Source organism: Scyliorhinus torazame, chromosome X, assembly GCF_047496885.1.
Source record: "Scyliorhinus torazame isolate Kashiwa2021f chromosome X, sScyTor2.1, whole genome shotgun sequence".
In the NCBI taxonomy this organism is placed as follows: Eukaryota; Metazoa; Chordata; class Chondrichthyes; order Carcharhiniformes; family Scyliorhinidae; genus Scyliorhinus; species Scyliorhinus torazame.
Window position 1 is genome coordinate 4372612 of NC_092738.1, and position 15815 is coordinate 4388426.

Consider the following 15815-nt stretch of genomic DNA (forward strand, 5'->3'; position numbering starts at 1 on the left):
GCTCCTCTATTAATATCCTCGACTGCCCATTGATGCTGTCAAATTTAAGAGATTTTGAATAGAGGGCAGGGGAATTCATTTTGAGGCAGAAATGATGCCAACATTTAAGATCTATATTGGATAGGTGGTAGGGCAGCACAGTAGCACAAGTGGATAGCACTGTGGCTTCACAGTGCCAGGGTCCGAGGTTCGATTCCCCACTGGGTCACGGGGAGAACGTCTGCACGTTCTCCCCGTGTGTGCGTGGGTTTCCTCCGGGTGCTCCGGTTTCCTCCCACAGTCCAAAGACGTGCAGCTTTGGTGGAAGTGAGGGCTTAAGTGGGTCGGTGCAGACACGATAGAATGCAGAGGGAGGCCATTCAGCCTATGTGCGGGCTAGGTGGATTGGCCACGCTAAATTGCCCCTTAATTAGAAAAAATGAACTGGGTACTCTAAATTGTTTTTTTTAAATATTGGATAGGTGGTAAAGAGTTGTAAGGATATGGAAATGTCACAAATGTAATTTGCTCACAGGGTGGGTTGATGTTGACCCAGACCGATGGGTCAAATGGTCCATGTTTGTCTTGTAACTTCTGTCCATTTTGCTGTAAAATGCAGGGGGAAAAAAAACAATGTTAGGCGATTCTGCTCCTACCTGTTGTGACAATTTGCTCCATGAATGTGTTATAATCCCAGTTGTTGTTATAACTGGACGAGAAGACCTCGGAATGGAACCCTGGCTCAAAAGACCATAACTTTTTTACTTAAAAAAAACAAACACGGAGGAACAGAGTCACAAGACCGCTAATTAGTTTTAACAAGAAAAAGGAATGAAAAGTTGTACTGTTTTACAACGCTCCTTGCACTCCCCCTTATTTTAGCAATTACACACCGGTTTTAAGGATTAACATGGATTACAAAGTGCATCTTAATCTAAAATGGTCAGATTAGCACAAAGTCTCTTTTAAGGACACAAGATGACTGTGGGCAAATACACTCCTCCACTCTGAACCTCCAAGTGAAGGTTTGTGGATGTCTCCTCAGAATCCCCCCCCCAGATGATTGTCATTTGAGAGTTTCCCAACTCCGCTCTCAAAAATACCCTTTAAAATCTTCTCTCATAACTATGCTTTCCCATCGAGGTTTGCATTTAAATATCCGGGAAAGGTTTTCCAAATAACGCTTTTAAACCAAGCTTCTGCTCCACTTTTTAAAAAAATATATATTTTATTGAAATTTTTCGTTCACAATTTTTTCCCCTTACACATCAAACATAAAGAAAATTTAACAGTACATGTAACATGTTAACCACACTCTAATAAAAAGTAACTAACCAACATGGTAAACTAATCAATTAACATAAAATGAAACTTTTCCCCCCCCTGGGTTGCTGCTGCTGGTCATCTATCTTCCCTCTAACGTTCCCCTAGGTAGTCGAGAAATGGCTGCCACCGCCTGGTGAACCCTTGAGCCGATCCTCTCAGGGCAAACTTTATCTGCTCCAGTTTAATGAACCCCGCCATATCATTTACCCAGGCCTCCAGTCCGGGGGGTTTCGCCTCCTTCCACATGAGTAGGATCCTGCGCCGGGCTACTAGGGACGCAAAGGCCACAACGTCGGCCTCTTTCGCCTCCTGCACTCCCGGCTCATCCGCAACTCCAAATAAAGCTAACCCCCCAGCCTGTTTTGACCCGGACCTTCACCACCCGCGAAATCACTCCCGTCACTCCCTTCCAATACCCTTCCAGTGCCGGGCACAACCAAAACATATGTGCGTGGTTTGCCGGGCTTCCGCCGCACCTCCCACACCTGTCCTCCACTCCGAAGAACCTGCTTAACCTTGCTCCCGTTATGTGTGCTCTATGTAGCACCTTAAATTGAATCAGGCTAAGCCTGGCACACGAGGACGAGGAATTTACCCTGCTTAGGGCATCAGCCCACAGACCCTCCTCTATCTCCTCCCCGAGCTCTTCTTCCCACTTTCCTTTTAGTTCGCCCACCAGCTCCTCCCCCTCTTCTCTCATCTCTCGGTATATCTCTGACACCTTGCCCTCCCCGACCCACACCCCCGAGAGCATTCTATCCTGGATCCCCTGTGTCGGGAGCAATGGAAATTCCCTCACCTGTTGTCTTGTGAACACCCTCACCTGCATATACCTAAAGAAATTTCCCCGGGGCAGCTTATACTTTTCCTCCAACGCTCCCAAGCTCGCAAACGTCCCGTCTATAAATAAATCTCCCACCCTCCTAATTCCCAACTGGTGCCAGCTCTGGAATCCTCCATCAATTCTTCCTGGGGCAAACCTATGGTTGTTCCTGATTGGGGACCCCACCAGGGCTCCCAGCACACCTCTCGTGTCGCCTCCATTGTCCCCAAATATTTAATGTTGCCGCCACCACTGGGTTCGTGGTAAATTTTGCTTCTGCTCCACTTTTAACAGTGAATCCAGTCCAGGATTTATTTTTCTTGACTGCTGGACAAACTGCTCACAATTGCTTTAACTCTCGATTCCCAGACTATATTAAAATGGTATCAGACGATAGAACATAGAACATTACGGCGCAGTACAGGCCCTTCGGCCCTCGATGTTGCGCCGACCTGTGAAACCACTCTAAAGCCCATCTACACTATTCCCTTATCGTCCATATGTCTATCCAATGACCATTCGAATGCCCTTAGTGTTGGCGAGTCCACTACTGTTGCAGGCAGGGCATTCCACGCCCTTACTACTCTCTGAGTAAAGAACCTACCTCTGCTATCTGTCCTATATCTATCACCCCTCAATTTAAAGGTATGTCCCCTCGTGCTAGACATCACCATCCGAGGAAAAAGGCTCTCACTGTCCACCCTATCCAATCCTCTGATCATCTTGTATGCCTCAATTAAGTCACCCCTTAACCTTCTTCTCTAGTTGCTTCCACTTAGAATCATAGAATCCCTATAGTGCAGAAGGAGGCCACTCAGCCCATCGAATCTGCACCGACCCATGGACCCTCATCCACCTGTTTGGTCACCTTCTCAAAGAACTCTATAAGGTTTGTGAGGCACGACCTACCCTTCACAAAACCGTGTTTACTATCTCTAATCAAATTATTCCTTTCCAGGTGATTATACATCCTATCTCTTGTAAACCTTTCCAAGATTTTGCCCACGTCAGAAGTAAGGCTCACCGGTCTATAGTTACCGGGTTGTCTCTACTCCCCTTCTTGAACAAGGGGACAACATTTGCTATCCTGCAGTCTTCTGGCACTATTCCTGTAGACAAAGATGACTTGAAGATCAAAGCCAAAGGCTCAGCAATCTTCTCCCGAGCTTCCCAGAGAATCCTAGGATAAATCCCATCCGGCCCAGGGGACTTATCTATTTTCACACTTTCCAGAATTGCTAACACCTCCTCCTTATGAACCTCAAGCCCTTCTAGTCTAGTAGCCTGAATCTCAGTATTCTCCTCGACAACACTATCTTTTTCCTGTGTGAATACTGACAAAAAAATATTCATTTAGTACCTCTCCTATTTCCTCGGACTCCAAGCACATCTTCCCACTACTGTCCTTGACTGGCCCTACTCTTACCCTGGTCATTAATTTATTCCTGACATATCTATGGAAAGCTTTAGGGTTATCCTTGATCCTACCTGCCAAAGACTCCTCATGTCCCCTCCTGGCTCTTCTTAGCTCTCTCTTTAGGTCCTTCCTAGCTAACTTGTAACTCTCGAGCGCCCTAACTGAACCTTCATGTCTCATCTTTACATAAGCCGCCTTCTTCCTCTTGACAAGTGTTTCGACTGCTTTAGTAAACCACGGTTCCCTCACTCGACCACTTCCTCCGTGCCTGACAGGTACATACTTATCAAGGACATGCAGTAGCTGTTCCTTGAACAAGCTGCACATTTCCATTGTGCCCATCCCCTGCAGTTTTCCTCTCCATCTGATGCATCCTAAGTCTTGCCTCATCGCATCATCATTGCCTTTCCCCCAGATATAACTCTTGCCCTGTGGTATATTGCGGTTTGGGTGAGATTTAACTAAATGGGAACAAAGTCCCATAGCGAGCGCGATTGGCTGCGTGTTTCGGTGCATCATTCGGGTTCGATGTGGGGCCTCAGCAGGGATATAGCCCCGTTTTCTGCACGGAGGAGCTCCGCTCGCCAGAACTCCTCAGTGTCGCGAGAGATTGGGACACCACTTTTAAATGTCGCCCCAACTCACTGAGGGTGGGTGTGTAAGTGTGCGTGCACCCCTACCCAAACACCCTTGCAGGGCATCCCCGGCCAGATCGCTGCCATGTGGAAAATGCCAGCTTGCCAGTGCCAAACAGGTACCCTGGCAGTGCCCACGTCAACTGGCAGTGCCACCCAGGCACCTTGGCAGTGCCAGTCACACCCAGGTGCATGCTGGCAGTGCAAGGGTACCACCCTGCCCAAAGGGCATGCACCTGGGGGCCCCCAATCCCCTGGGAGACCCCCACAAGTGCTGTTCCGTCTGGTCTCCATTTGTGGAGACCAGTACTGAAAGGCGCTCGCCAGTACTGAGAGGTCTCCAAGGACAAGGGGATCGATCCCAACGCCTCGGGTGCCTGCCTTGGTAAACTGCATATTAGAGTGAGACTAGCTGTCTCGTTCCGATATGCAGATTTGCCAAAAAGTGATCCCGCCCACAATGGGAGGGCTTCACATCGCAACGTCTCGTGAGATCGCATTAGATCTTGCGAGCCGGGTAGATGCCCGAGCTGCTTTTCAGGCGTAACGAGGCCATTCGATCATGCCCTTGTTACCGTTGAAGGCTGTTGTCCCACTTTAAATCTGGTTATTGCAATTATCTCGGTAACTCAGAACATTTTATTGCTTCCTGGCCTTTTGTCTCTGATCAAGTGTCAGACCAAGCCCAAGATGAGATGCAATACCTTTCTTGTCAGCTTGGATCTTGTGTGTCTCCCTTACGGAGACCATGAATTGAGTTCAATTTGAATTGTTTTTTGGAGCAAGCAATAAGATGGATTAAGGGTTTGCCCTGTCTACTCTGCGCATTGACGTTGTAACTTTAAGGATGGGATAAAAAATTGTTTCAACTCGGAACATTTTGTTTACTCCTCCTTGAATTCTTCTAAACAATACCTAGGTCTCTGTTCACTTAACTCCAGACTTCTTGGACACTTCTTCATTTTTCTAGTTTCCCTGAACAAACTGCTCTTCAGATCTCTGCACTTGTTGTCTTAACCATTACTCCATGGTATGGCTTTTCTTCTAGCAAAGCTGACAGATGTTCCCTCTAGCCTTCTAAAGCAACTGCTTCTAGCAGAGCAGCGAGAGCTGCCTTCTCTCTCACTACATATCTCCAACTGCAATCAAATTAGCTAAACTAAAACATAAACATTTCTCTTCCTTACAAGGCCCCAGTTGCTAAGCAACCCCCCACATGCTTATGCCCGTTCTTTATTCTTCAGGCCATAGCCCTCTCTAAGCGCAATAGAAACACTGTTGGAACTTAACCAATCCCCACATACAAATACCCTGGTTCAGCAGGAATCTGGTGCATTTGAGTGCTATAGTGAGAGTTTGGTGACTGAGGGAGTGCTGAATTTGGTGCATTTGAGTGCTATAGTGAGAGTTTGGTGACTGAGGGAGTGCTGAATTTGGTTCATTTGAGTGCTATAGTGAGAGTTTGGTGACTGAGGGAGTGCTGAATTTGGTTCATTTGAGTGCTATAGTGAGAGTTTGGTGACTGAGGGAGTATAAGGCTTCATTTTTATCTAAAGTCTAGTCTTTCTTTTATTTAGTTAATTAACTTGAAAGTTGCTGTTTGGTTTAGAAGAAGGTGAATTTTCAATCAGCTTTAAACAAAGGTTCTACTTGTAGGCACTTGCAGCTGGAGCTTGTTAATGAGTTAATTGGATTAGGCCAGTTTTCAGAGTCAAGATTCACAGTTTAAAAGTGAGCCAGCTGACAGTGCAGACTTTGTTTGCACTGAGTGCTGAATTTGGTGCATTTGAGTGCTATAATGAGAGTTTGGTGACTGAGGGAGTGCTGAATTTGGTGCATTCGAGTGCTATAGTGAGAGTTTGGTGACTGAGGGAGTATAAGGCTTCATTTTTATCTAAAGTCTAGTCTTTCTTTTATTTAGTTAATTAACTTGAAAGTTGCTGTTTGGTTTAGAAGAAGGTGAATTTTCAATCAGCTTTAAACAAAGGTTCTACTTGTAGGTACTTGCAGCTGGAGCTTGTTAATTAGTTAATTGGATTAGGCCAGTTTTCAGAGGCAAGATTCACAGTATAAAAGTGAGCCAGCTTACAGTGCAGACTTTGTTTGCACTGAGTGCTGAATTTGGTGCATTTGAGTGCTATAGTGAGAGTTTGGTGACTGAGGGAGTGCTGAATTTGGTGCATTTGAGTGCTATAGTGAGAGTTTGGTGACTGAGGGAGTGCTGAATTTGGTGCATTTGAGTGCTATAGTGAGAGTTTGGTGACTGAGGGAGTTAGGTGAGGAGCGAGCAAGCAGCTCCTCAAAGACCGTGTTAGGGAACTGGAGCTGAAGCTGGATGAACTCCGGATCATCCGGGAGGCAGAGGGGGTGATAGAGAAGAGTTACAGGAAGGTAACCACACCCAAGGTACAGGACAAGAGTAGCTGGGTTACAGTCAGGGGAAAGAAAACAAACAGGCAGACAGTGCAGGGATCCCTCGTGGCCGTTCCCCTTCAAAACAAGTATACCGTTTTGGATGCTGTTGGGGGGGATGACCTACTGGGGGAAGGACCTACTGGGGGAAGGCCCTAGCGGCCCGGTCTCTGGCACTGAGTCTGGCTCTGGGGCTCAGAAGGGAAGGGGGGAGAATAGAAAAGCAATAGTAGTAGGAGATTCAATGATTAGGGGAATAGGTAGGAGATTCTGTGGTCGCGAGCGAGACTCCCGGAAGGTATGTTGCCTCCCGGGTGCCAGGGCCAGGGATGTCTCGGATCGTATCTTCAGGATCCTTGAGGGGGAGCAGCCGGAAGTCGTGGTGCACATTGGTACCAACGACGTAGGTAGGAAAAGGGGTGTGGAGGTAATAAAGGAGTTTAGGGAGTGAGGCTGGAAGTTAAAAGCCAGGACAGACACAGTTGTCATCTCTGGTTTGTTGCCGGTGCCACGTGATAGCAAGGCTAGGAATAGGGAGAGAGTGCAGCTGAACACGTGGCTGCAGGAATGGTGTAGGAGGGAGGGAGGGCTTCAGGTATTTGGATAATTGGAGCACATTCTGGGGAAGGTGGGACCTGTACAAGCAGGACGGGTTGCATCTGAACCAGAGGGGCACCAATATCCTGGGAGGGAGGTTTTCTAGTACTCTTCGGGAGGGTTTAAACAAATTTGGCAGGGGAATGGGAACCAGATTTGTAGTCCAGCAACTAAGGTAGCCGATATTCAGGACGCCAAAGCGTGTAATGAGGCAGTGGGGAAGGGAACACTGACAAAGGAGAGTACTTGCAGGCACGGAGATGGGTTGAAGTGTGTATACTTCAACGCAAGAAGCATCAGCAATAAGGTGGGTGAACTTAAGGCATGGATCGGTACTTGGGACTACGATGTGGTGGCCATCACGGAAACTTGGATAGAAGAGGGGCAGAAATGGTTGTTGGAGGTCCCTGGTTATAGATGTTTCAATAAGATTAGGGAGGGTGGTAAAAGAGGTGGGGGGGTGGCATTATTAATTAGAGATAGTATAACAGCTGCAGAAAGGCAGTTCGAGGAGTATCACCCTATTGAGGTAGTATGGGTTGAAGTCAGAAATAGGAAAGGAGCAGTCACCTTGTTAGGAGTTTTCTATAGGCCCCCCAGTCGTAGCAGAGATGTGGAGGAACAGATTGGGAAACAGATTTTGGAAAGGTGCAGAAGTCACAGGGTAGTTGTCATGGGTGACTTTAACTTCCCAAACATTGAGTGGAAACTCTTTAGATCAAATAGTTTGGATGGGGTGGTGTTTGTGCAGTGTGTCCAGGAAGCTTTTCTAACACCGTATGTAGATTGTCCGACCAGAGGAGGGGCAATATTGGATTTGGTACTTGGTAATGAACCAGGGCAAGTGATAGATTTGTTAGTGGGGGAGCATTTTGGAGATAGTGACCACAATTCTGTGACTTTCACTTTAGTAATGGAGAGGGATAGGTACGTGCAACAGGGCAAGGTTTACAATTGGGGGAAGGGTAAATACGATGTTGTCAGACAAGAATTGAAGTGCATAAGTTGGGAACATAGGCTGGCAGGGAAGGACACAAGTGAAATGTGGAACTTGTTCAAGGAACAGGTGCTACGTGTCCTTGATATGTATGTCCCTGTCAGGCAGGGAAGAGATGGTCGAGTGAGGGAACCATGGTTGACAAGAGAGGTTGAATGTCTTGTTAAGAGGAAAAAGGAGACTTGTGTAAGGCTGAGGAAACAAGGTTCAGACAGGGCGCTGGAGGGATACAAGATAGCCAGGAGGGAACTGAAGAAAGGGATTAGGAGAGCTAAGAGAGGGCATGAACAATCTTTGGCGGGTAGGATCAAGGAAAACCCCAAGGCCTTTTACACATGTGAGAAATATGAGAATGACTAGAGCAAGGGGAGGTCCGATCAAGGACAGTAGCGGGCGATTGTGTATTGAGTCTGAAGAGATAGGAGAGGTCTTGAACGAGTACTTTTCTTCTGTATTTACAAATGAGAGGGGCCATATTGTTGGAGAGGACAGTGTGAAACAGACTGGTAAGCTCGAGGAAATACTTGTTAGGAAGGAAGATGTGTTGGGCATTTTGAAAAACTTGAGGATAGACAAATCCCCCGGGCCTGACGGGATATATCCAAGGATTCTATGGGACAAAATTGCAGAGCCGTTGGCAATGATCTTTTCGTCCTCACTGTCAACAGGGGTGGTACCAGGGGATTGGAGAGTGGCGAATGTTGTGCCCCTGTTCAAAAAAGGGACTAGGGATAACCCTGGGAATTACAGGCCAGTTAGTCTTACTTCGGTGGTAGGCAAAATAATGGAAAGGGTACTGAAGGATAGGATTTCTGAGCAACTGGAAAGACACTGCTTGATTGGGAATAGTCAGCACGGATTTGAGAGAGGTCGGTCTTGCCTTACAAGTCTTATTGAATTCTTTGAGGAGGTGACCAAGCATGTGGATGAAGGTAAAGCAGTGGATGTAGTGTACATGGATTTTAGTAAGGCATTTGATAAGGTTCCCCATGGTAGGCTTATGCAGAAAGTAAGGAGGCATGGGATAGTGGGAAATTTGGCCAGTTGGATAACGAACTGGCTAACCGATAGAAGTCAGAGAGTGGTGGTGGATGGCAAATATTCAGCCTGGATCCCAGTTACCAGTGGCGTACCGCAGGGATCAGTTCTGGGTCCTCTGCTGTTTGTGATTTTCATTAATGACTTGGATGAGGGAGTTGAAGGGTGGGTTAGTAAATTTGCAGACGATACGAAGATTGGTGGAGTTGTGGATAGTGAGGAGGGCTGTTGTCGGCTGCAAAGAGACAGATAGGATGCAGAGCTGGGCTGAGAAGTGGCAGATGGAATTTAACCCTGAAAAGTGTGAGGTTGTCCATTTTGGAAAGACAAATATGAATGCGGAATACAGGGTTGGAAAGACAAATATGAATGCGGAATACAGGGTTAACGGTAGAGTTCTTGGCAATGTGGAGGAGCAGAGAGATCTTGGGGTCTATGTTCATACATCTTTGAAAGTTGCCACTCAAGTGGATAGAGCTGTGAAGAAGGCCTATGGTGTGCTAGCGTTCATTAACAGAGGGATTGAATTTAAGAGCCGTGAGGTGATGATGCAGCTGAACAAAACTTTGGTAAGGCCACATTTGGAGTACTGTGTACAGTTCTGGTCGCCTCATTTTAGGAAGGATGTGGAAGCTTTGGAAAAGGTGCAAAGGAGATTTACCAGGATGTTACCTGGAATGGAGAGTAGGTCTTACGAGGAAAGGTTGAGGGTGCTAAGCCTTTTCTCATTAGAACGGAGAAGGATGAGGGGCGACTTGATAGAGGTTTATAAGATGATCAGGGGAATAGATAGAGTAGACAGTCAGAGACTTTTTCCCTGGGTGGAACAAACCATTACAAGGGGACATAAATTTAAGGTGAATGGTGGAAGATACCGGGGGGATGTCAGAGGTAGGTTCTTTACCCAGAGAGTAGTGGGGGCATGGAATGCACTGCCTGTGGAAGTCGTTGAGTCGGAAACATTAGGGACCTTCAAGCAGCTATTGGATAGGTACATGGATTTCAGTAGAATGATATAGTATAGATTAATTTGTTCTTAAGGGCAGCACGGTAGCATTGTGGATAACACAATTGCTTCACAGCTCCAGGGTCCCAGGTTTGATTCCGGCTTGGGTCACTGTCTGTGCGGAGTCTGCACATCCTCCCCGTGTCTGCGTGGGTTTCCTCCGGGTGCTCCGGTTTCCTCCCACAGTCCAAAGATGTGCAGGTTGGGTGGATTGGCCATGATAAATTGCCCTTAGTGTCCAAAATTGCCCTTAGAGTTGGGTGGGGGCGTTGACCTTGGGTAGAGTGCTCTTTCCAAGAGCCGGTGCAGACTCAATGGGCCGAATGGCCTCCTTCTGCACTGTAAATTCTATGATAATCTATGATTAATCTAGGACAAAGGTTCGGCACAACATCGTGGGCCGAAGGGCCTGTTCTGTGCTGTATCTTTCTATGTTCTATAGGTTTTACCCTTCCAGGCACAGAAACATGAAATCAAACCCACTTCAAACGATACCTTGTTTCTAATGCTTATCTATAGCTTTTGCTAACACTGTTGGGGAGGTTTTATACTAATGTGGCAGGGCGGGTGGGAACCAGATTAGGAAGTTAGAGGTCAGTAAAGAGGCAGCAACTAAAGCCAGTAAGGTACTAGATAATAAACTCAATGTGACTAAGGGGAAGAGTAGACAGGGAAGAGATGATGAACGCAAAGGGACAGGTGGTCTGAGGTGCATTTGTTTTAATGCGAGAAGTGTAGCAGGTAAGGCAGATGAACTTGGGGCTTGGATTAGTACCTGGGAATATGATGTTATTGGTATTACGGAGACTTGGTTGAGGGAAGGGCAAAGACTGGCAACTAAATATCCCAGGGTATAGATGCTTCAGGAGGGATAGAGAGGGAGGTAAAGGGGTGGAGGAGTTGCATTACTGGTCAGAGATGATATCACAGCTGTGATTAAGGAGGGCACGATGGAGGATTCGAGCACTGAGTCAATATGGGTAGAGCTAAGAAATAGGAAGGGTGCAGTAACATTGTTGGGACTTTACTACAGGCCTCCCAAAAGCGAGCGTGAAGTAGAGGTACAAATATGTAGACAGATTACAGAAAAATGTAGGACCAATAGGGTGGTCGTGATGGGAGGTTTTAACTTCCCCAACATTGAATGGGACTCATGTAGTGTTGGAGGCGTAGATGGAGCAGAATTTGTAAGGAGCATCTAGGAGAGTTTTTTAGAGCAGTATGTAAATAGTCCAACTCGGGAAGGGTCCATACTGGACCTGGTATTGGGGAATGATCCCGGCCAGGTGGTTAAAGTTTCAGTCGGTGATTACTTTGGGAATAGCGATCACAATTCCGTAAGTTTTAGAATACTCATGGACATAGACGAGAGTGGTCCTAAAGGAAGAGTGCTAAATTGGGGAAAGGCCAAGTATAACAAAATTCGGCAGGAGCTAGGGAATGTGGATTGGGAGCAGCTGTTTAAGGGTAAATCTACATTTGAAATGTGGGAGTCTTGTAAAGAAAGGTTGATTAGAGTGCAGGACAGACATGTCCCTGTGAAAATGAGGGATAGAAATGGCAAGATTAGGGAACCATGGATGACGGGTGGAATTGTGAGACTAGCTAAGATGAAAAAGGAAGCATACATAAGATCTAGGCGACTTAAATCTGATGAAGCTTTGGAGGAATGTCGGGAAAGTAGGACAAATCTCAAACGCGCAATAAAGAGGGCTAAAAGGGGTCATGAGATCTCTTTGGCTAACAGGGTTAAGGAAAATCCCAAAGCCTTTTATTCGTATACAAGGAGCAAGAGGGTAACTGGAGAAAGGATTGGCCCACTCAAAGACAAAAGAGGGAATTTATGCGTGGAGTCAGAGGAAATGGGTGAGATTCTTCATGAGTACTTTGCATCGGTATTCACCAAGGAGAGGGACATGACGGATGTTGAGGCTAAGGATGGATGTTCAAATACTCTAGGTCAAGTCGGCATAAGGAAGGGGGAAGTTTTGGGTATTCTAAAAGGCATTAAGGTGGACAAGTCCCCAGGTCCGAATGGGATCTATCCCAGGTAACGGAGGGAAGTGAGGGAAGAAATAGCTGGGGCCTCAACAGATATCTTTGCAGCATCCTTGAGCACTGGTGAGGTCCCGGAGGACAGGAGAATTGCTAATGTTGTCCCTTTGTTTAAGAAGGGTAGCAGGGATAATCCAGGGAATTATAGACCTGTGAGCTTGACGTCAGTGGTAGGCAAACTGTTGGAGAAGATACTGAGGGATAGGATCTATTCACATTTGGAAGAAAATAGACTTATCAGTGATAGGCAGCATGGTTTTGTGCAGGGAAAGTCATGTCTTACAAACCTAATAGAATTCTTTGAGGAAGTGACAAAGTTAATTGATGAGGGAAGGGCTGTAGATGTCATATACATGGACTTCAGTAAGGCGTTTGATAAAGTTTCCCATGGCAGGTTGATGGAAAAAGTGAAGTTGTATGGGGTTCAGGGTGTACTAGGTAGATGGATAAAGAACTGGCTGGGTAACAGGAGACAGAGAGTAGTGGTGGAAAGGAGTGTCTCAAAATGGAGAAAGGTGACTAGTGGTGTTCCACAGGGATCCGTGCTGGGACCACTGTTGTTTGTGATATACATAAATGATCTGGACGAAGGTATAGGTGGTCTGATTAGCAAGTTTGCAGATGATACTAAGATTGGTGTAGTTGCAGAGAGCGAGGAGGACTGTCAGAGAATACAGCAAAATATAGATAGATTGGAGAGTTGGGCAGAGAAATGGCAGATGGAGTTCAATCCAGGCAAATGCGAGGTGATGCATTTTGGAAGATCTAATTCAAGAGCGGACTATACGGTCAATGGAAGAGACCTGGGGAAAATTGATGTACAGAGAGATCTGGGAGTTCAGGTCCATTGTACCCTGAAGGTGGCAACGCAGGTCGATAGAGTGGTCAAGAAGGCATACGGCATGCTTGCCTTCATCGGACGAGGTATTGAGTACAAGAGTCGGCAGGTCATGTTACAGTTGTATAGGACTTTGGTTAGGCCACATTTGGAATACTGCGTGCAGTTCTGGTCGCCACATTACCAGAAGGATGTGGATACTTTAGAGAGGGTGCAGAGGAGGTTCACCAGGATGTTGCCTGGTACGGAGGGTGCTAGCTATGAAGAAAGGTTGAGTCGATTAGGATTGTTTCTGTTGGAAAGACGGAGGTTGAGGGGGGACCTGATTGAGGTCTACAAAATTACGAGAGGTATGGACAGGGTGGATAGCAACAAGCTTTTTCCAAGAGTGGGGGTGTCACTTACAAGGGGTCACGATTTCAAGGTGAGAGGGGGAAGTTTAAGGGAGATGTGCGTGGAAAGTTTTTTACGCAGAGGGTGGTGGGTGCCTGGAACGCTTTGCCAGCGGAGGTGGTAGAGGCGGGCACGATAGCATCATTTAAGATGCATCTAGACAGATATATGAACGGGCGGGGAACAGAGGGAAGTAGATCCTTGGAAAATAGAAGACCGGTTTAGATAAAGGATCTGGATCGGCGCAGGCTGGGAGGGCCGAAGGGCCGAAGGGCCTGTTCCTGTGCTGTAACTTTCTTTGTTCATTACGACAATTGTTTTCGCAACAACCGGAGGAAACCCACGCACACACACGGAGAGAACGTGACCCAAGCCGGGAATCGAACCTGGGACCCCGGTGCTGTGAAGCAACAGTGCTAGCCTCTGTGCTGCCATGCTGCCCCCGAAGGCAGATTCCCCACGCAGGCACCCGTGGCGTTGGGATCTATCTCTCATTGGGAGACCTTGGGCAAGTGTCTTTCAGTACTGGTCTCCACAAATGGGGAGTTTGGTCCACAAATGCAGGCTCGATGGGCCGAATGGCCTCCTTCTGCACTGTATGTTCTATGTAAATGTTTTTCATATTTGGGAGAGGGGTGACATCACATTCGAAGTACAGGAACTGTTTCCCCCTCATTCTGTTTGGAGTATGATGTAAATGTACGGGCAGCATGGTAGCACAAGTGGATAGCACTGTGGCTTCACAGCACCAGGGTCCCAGGTTCGATTCCCCGCTGGGTCACTGTCTGTGCGGAGTCTGCACGTCCTCCCAGTGTACGTGGGTTTCCTCCGGGTGCTCCGGTTTCCTCCCACAGTCCAAAGACGTGCACGTTAGGTGGATTGGCCATGCTAAATTGTCCTTAGTGACCAGGAAGGCTTATTGGGTTACAGGAATAGGGTGGAATTGGGGGCTTAAGTGGGTCGGTGCAGACTTGATGGGCTGAATGGCCTCCTTCTGTACTGTATGTTCTAAACACATTCTGAACACAATGCAGAACAATCTGGGAAATAAAAGTGAATAATTCATATACAAACTAAGAAAGCTTTGTCCAGGGATAATGTCTGTCCATTTTGAATAGATTCGATGATTTGTAATGTCATGGGTAATAAGCTATTCAGAAGCTTCCATCGTTCAAGTTGATATTTCATTGATATATTCAGGAGGCTTTACAAAGTGACCATTTGAGATTTAGTGGTCCCGCACCTCTGTTTTCACCCGCTCCCACCCAGATCCAGGATAGGGTCCTTAGTGACCAGGAAGGCTTATTGGGTTACAGGAATAGGGTGGAATTGGGGGCTTAAGTGGGTCCCTATCCTCACTTTTCAACCCACCAGCCTTTGCATTCAAAGAATCATCCTCCACCAGTTCCGCCAACTCCGGCATAATGCCACCACTACACATCTTCCCCTCACTCCTCCGGTCAGCTTTCTGCAGGGACTGCTCCCTCCAGGATACCTTGATCCACTCCTCCATTGCCCCCAACACCTCACCCCTTTGCCATGCAATTGCAGAAGGTGCCCCTTTCCTCATCACCATTCAAGGGCGTAAACACGCTTTTCAGGTGAGGCAGCACTTCACGTGCACCTCCTTCAATCCGGTCTATTGCAATCGCTGCTTCCAATGCGGTATACTCTACATAAGAGAGACTAAAAAGTAAAGTCGCCACAGTCCCAGGTGACCATAGGCTGCTTTCCCCTTTGAGAGAGAGTGAGCTGATGGTGATGATTTAGCCTGAGGATTGTAGCCATCTGGGATGGCCACTTCCAGAATACAAAATGGACATTTGCAAAGATTGCAGGGAAATATGGACAATGTGAAGAAAGCAAGCAGGCACAGAGCCTGTCTGCATATTGGAGCCGCAGCTCCCAGACAAGACTGAAACTGTAGCCCTATTAGCATATGGATGGCCCATCTCCGGGAGCAAAGGGAGATACTTAAGTAACCGATCTGGCCCCAGACCTCGCGGCACCAGTTCCCCAAACCAAAATCAGGAAACAAAGCAGGCCGACGGCCACCTAGGACACGCCCGGCCATCAGGACACCCACCCCTTTATTGGTCAGGATCAATGCGAATGATCAAGGTACGGCCCAATTGATTGGGGCCAAGTTCAAGGCCCGCCCAAAAGCGCGTGAAGCCCCTTCAGGTATAAGAAGAAGGCCCCAAGATTGAATCGTTCTCTTGGACTCGGCTCTCACAGCGGAGAGACCCTTCCACCAGCTGCACCAGAAGCAAGTAAGTCCAAGGTCAACGCTCGCTAC

General features: G+C 47.2%; 1 long non-coding RNA gene across 1 annotated transcript in view; it reads right to left on the minus strand.

Annotated features, from left to right (window-relative positions):
• LOC140405347 (uncharacterized) overlaps positions 1–15815 on the minus strand; it is a 32997-nt gene that overhangs the window by 15680 nt on the left and 1502 nt on the right. The window contains exon 2 of the long non-coding RNA XR_011938601.1: positions 513–585. This is a non-coding gene — a long non-coding RNA (uncharacterized lncRNA). The remainder of the gene's footprint in view (positions 1–512; positions 586–15815) is intronic.